Genomic DNA, 5484 nt, shown 5'->3' on the forward strand with positions numbered 1-5484 from the left:
TAAATCCGAATCAACAAACTAGGAAATTCATGAAGACCCAAATGTTTAGTTAAGCCTATACACGTCACAATGCATTTGTGGCTTCCTTATTTTAGTGAAATCATGGGACAAAAACACGACCTCGCTTAGTTTGAAGGATGCAATATGTTTAGGATCGTGTACCAGAAATGTATCCATGAAAATTATTATCGCTAACCAATAAAGGTTGAAGTTGAGCGCCCCTGCTTAAGCATGTAGGTTTTGAGTGAAAAAAAAAGTGAGGTACATATAAAAAAAAGAGAGAATTACAAGAAAAGTTGTAGGAATTTTGGAGAAGATAATGTAAAGATCAAAAGATCAAATTTCTAAATTCAAAAAGTTGAAGATACCAAAAATCAAACAACAAGGTGGTGAATTCAAAGAAATTAAAGATCAAATGTCAAAGAAGTGAAGAATTCCAAAGAGCTCCAATGTGGTATCATAAATTGTAATTGTCTAGATTAGGTATGCTTGGGTTGCTCAACCAAAAATACCTTGAGGTTAAGAGGTTTTCTGAGGATGGATTCGGAGGGATGCATAAAATTAGCATTGTTCGGAAAAAGTGGGCGAATGTATATGAGGATTCTGAGTATTTGGAGTATGGGGGGTTATTAGGAAAATTTTAGACACAAATGCATGCGTTGCGGTCTTGGCATAATGGATGGGTTCGATTGGAGTTGTCTTATGTGATTCTAATGTGTTAAAATTCAGTTTTGCTTGGGGGCAAGCAAAAGTCAAGTGTGGGGTATTTTGATATGGGCATATTTAGTTATAAAATTCATGCATTATCTTAATACTTTATGTTGTTTTTGTCTCTTTTAATGAAAAAAAGATGCTTAGTTAGTTTATAATTTCATTTTTCAGCAAAAATGACATGCTCGAAAGGAAAGTAAAGCGGAATTGGCGATTGGACGCTTGGATCTTGGATTTTGAAGAAAGAAGGACGTTGTTCGACAGCTTGACCCCTCATTAGTGTTTTGGCCATATCTCATGAACCGTAACTCCGATTGACGAGATTCAAAACGTTATGAAAACTAGACACAATTTCGGACGACTTTCATGTTTTGAGAAAATGCTGATTCCAAATGGACTCGGCGAGTAGGACATCAACTCGCCGAGTTGGTTAGAAGTTTCGCGATTCTTGACTTTGCCTTGCCGTACACAGGATTTTAAGTGATGGTCTTGCCGAGTAGGTCACTGTACTCGCCGACTAGCCCCTGTTTTGTGAAAATATATATAAAGGGACTTTCAGATCGATACCCTAGCATATAGATGAACCCTTGGAGGCCAATTGTTGACTAAAGGTGCTGCTGGAGCGTGCGAAGCAAGGGAATCAACACTACATTCAATTTTAAGGAGAATAAAGTCAAAATCAAGTTTACTCTTACCTAATCTCTTGTTTGAACTATGTTTTTACCAATTAATTTCGTTTTTGAGCTTGTTTCTGCTGTAATCATGAGTTAAAAACTCATAACTTCTGTTTACGTAGATGAATTTGTGAACATGGATTGATTATTTGATTAGGTTTAATTTTAATTGGTGATTATGTTTTATTAAGCTTGTTAAAGAACCATATGTGTTAACAATAACTATTCTTCTGTTAATAAATCAATAATTAAGTTGTATGAACATCTCTTAGTTGCTAATTTCATATGATTTACGTGACCACATACTTGTATGTCTAGGAATAACGAATGTGAAACTAGAATTAACTTGAAGATAGGTAAGTTAATGTGTGAGCTTGTGTGATACACCATCAACAAGAGGTTAATTGAATCACCAATTTGATTAGCTAATTACAAGTCTTTCTAAATCCGAATCAACAAACTAGGAATTTCATTAATTTAGGCAACTGGCCATTGCTTGAATTAATATGTTTCCTATGGATTAGCTATAGCGAATGTGAATCTAATCACTTTAGTCGGTAACCAATGAAGAATTAATCCGATATATTTACCATAAAATCATCCATGGGAACAAATGATTTGAACCTAAACAGAAGGCCTTTTTAATCATTGAATTTAGTTGATCTTTGTTTTCTTAGCTATTAGTTGCTTAGTTTGCGTGTTAGTAAAGTATTTAAGTTTCTAGTCTTGCAAAACTAGATAAAACTCTTTATTTACTTGTTTTATTTAGATAATATTATCATTTATTTTAATTGTTTACCGTTGCCTGTGTTCGATACCGTACTTGCTTGAACTATATTACTAATCGATAGGTACACTGCCTTTCGTGTGTTTATTTTGTATCTAAGTTAGTAGGATTAAAACTAGTTTGTTTCACACACATCATGACTAATGAGGGCTACAACTCCCCACAGTCTTACAATGCGCTCTCATAGACTCGAGAAGGATATGGCTCCTTGTAGTCTTACGATAGTCTCTCACTGACTCACGAAGGCTACAACTCCCTGGAGTCTTTGGATAATCTCTTACTGACTCACGAAGGCTACGACTCCCCGTAGTCTTATATCACTCCCTCGCTCACCATGGGCTCACCCCATGGTTTTTCTTCGATAGTCCCAAGTGAGTACTTCCACCTGGATCCCTCCATTCTCTTATCGCCCCACAATCTCATCATTAAACCATCATCATAATGTGTTCACTAAAATCATGCTCCGCGATCCATCATGGACAGGTGCACACACACCCACCCAGATTAAGCATCGCTACCCCTGACAGCAATCATCACAACAAAACAGTTTCCCTTAATAAAATTCATATTCTTGGACAATCTCCGTATGATGACACCTAAATGGAGGGTTCCCACTGGAGCAATAATCACTTGATACTCCACATTCCGCCTCACAAACCTGAGTCTCACAATAATCTAAGAATTTAGGGAATCATACTCGGATACCTCGATACACCATCACAGAATCTCACGCTAGCTTGCCACCAACTCGGATCTTCAGCTTTCACTGCTCGGAACCCTTAAAGCACTTCAACTCATACTTGAAGTATGGAGCAATCATCGGTGACTGCGAATGCGTTAATGATAATCCAAAATCCCATACTGTACTGATCAATCCCATTTGAAACTACTCATACCGAAGCTAGAGTTGATTGAAAAATCAACTGATGCCCCTGCCAGAGTATAGATAGCAACCTATACATCGAACTACCAAATCTCAACAATCGAAACTAGACCTCAATGAACCAACCGCATCGAACTTAACCCTTTCAAACCTAAAGATTCCCTAACCGCAATAAGATCCCTGACCAATGGCTGCTTGCTATGGATACCCTCGTTCTTTCCTGAACAAGTACAACATGCATCATCTCGCTCTACACCTCACCTCATCCACTAATAAACCCAAGTCTCATATGTCTGTACTGCAGATTTCCATAACCAAATCTTCTAACCTCAACTTGAACAGATTGTTGATCCTCCGAATAGAATACCTAGTTCTCCCCTACTCAGGGTTTAACATCACTAATTGGCATATCAATAGTCTATTCCACATACTGTTTCACTAGATACACCACACTTGACTCTTGGAATGTATTACGTCACACTTGATGATCTTTCAAAGAAGGATAAAGCAACTCCATATATCCAAAATCTCAGATGAAATCCTTAGATGTTCCCAATGTAACTCTCTTCAGTAACCCAGAACCTCGTCCGACTGAACATGTAATAATGGACTATCACACACTTCATTCTCTAAATCCTCAATCATCACCCCACTTTTAAAAATTGACATAACACGGAAGACCTCACTCTCGTAGTCAATCCACTGCGTAGCATCGGAAGTCATCATCTCAATATACTCCTCTTGTTTTCCTGAAATAGTTGTTGGTATACGACTTACCAAACTCAAACAAAGCATATTTGAGCCATCGTTGGTCACAGTCCCCACTGATGACTTCTTCCCGACATAAGAAGGTAACCCAATGCTTTTATACAACAAAAATACTCTTGGTGCCAATATCTTAACAACCTGGTGCCCCACGGGATCTTCCTTTACTCTCTGACATCAGACACTCAGTCACCCATCCTCTCAAAATGGGAAGAAGGAGCAATGTACTCCTCAATATAGAACTTTGACATCTCAGGCCATCGCCCGACGAATCAAGTCAGATTGAAATCCTCCACAATACATCATCTCCACCCCTATTTGAGTCTTGTGACTCTAACAGACACCTTACCAGTCAAATCCCTCGAGATTTAATCTCAAACTTTCCCACCCACGGCATACTCCATTTAAGCTCAACCAACATGGCCCTCTGGCCTCACAATTTCCTATACCCACTCCCAGTCTAAATAATAACACCCGTATAAGTGATAAAGGCGAAGCCACACTCTGCTATGAATTATGATGCCCAAACCATGTTATTTCTCCTCATCCTGCTACTTAGAAACTTCGGAATTCTCCCTGTTTTGAGCACGGGTCCTCGGCTTTAAGTAGTACGGGCCCATACTACCTGCCGCGTCTACCCATTCTTTCCATACAGATCGTCCCAAGCTTTCTAAGTAGCTTCTCGAATTTCTCGATCACAATTCCCATTAAACATGTTCTCTCTCTAGCGAATGCTCACCCCTAAATAGCGTACTCCTCATACTAGAATTACTCCCCATGTTCTCACACTTCTCTGCCATCAGCAGCTGAAGAACTCTTCGTGATCCCAGCCATCTACCTCCTGAATATCGTCATATTCACTTAGTAGCTGACTCCCATCATTCAAGAGTTCCACTAAGCAAAAAGAAAGTAGCATTCGAGCATTTAATAACCAGCACAAGAAACCACACTAGCATACAAATCCAGTCGCTCTTTTCATAACTCAAAAGGCATCATCGAACTTAGGTAATCCTACATCTCGTGGATCTCTAACTACTCTCTTAGTAGACTCCTTGATTTCTCATCTAGGTATCTCTCCTAGATTACTCCTCGAATCAAGAATCTCTCTAAAAGATTCCGGCTAGGTACTTCCACTCTGCACATACAGAGCAAATAGCAGATAATATCAATCAATTGCATCCCCTAGGCTAAGGCATCATGAATCTGGCAACTCTAACCCTAATTTTGGAAATACCTAGCCTATCCTCTAGCATACAGCTCTAATATCTCATAAATATCTAATAATATAAACAAAGAATGGTATTTTGGGAAATCACCATTCGGGCTCTAGCTGATTGTACACATTGCTCCATCTCGTTTTTTCTTTTAAACCCTATCTCGTTTTAGAAAAATCATTTCTTTTTAGAACATTTTCTCAATTTTTTCAGTTTGTGATTAGACATACCCGAGAGCACATTCGAATCCCTCAAGCCAAGTCTCTAATACCAACTTGTAACACTATAAAATTTCCAAATAAATTTTTCGTTTTTAATTCCCAAAATGTTACTCATAAATCCACATCATCACATAAATTGTAATTTAAATTTCAAAACAACATCAGAGTATCCCAAAATCCTCAAATCCCTATACACCGACAGATGTATACAATCAAGCCTTCGCCTTCC

Source organism: Lactuca saligna, chromosome 8 (assembly GCF_052625555.1).
Source record: "Lactuca saligna cultivar CGN05327 chromosome 8, ASM5262555v1, whole genome shotgun sequence".
Classification (NCBI taxonomy): domain Eukaryota; kingdom Viridiplantae; phylum Streptophyta; class Magnoliopsida; order Asterales; family Asteraceae; genus Lactuca; species Lactuca saligna.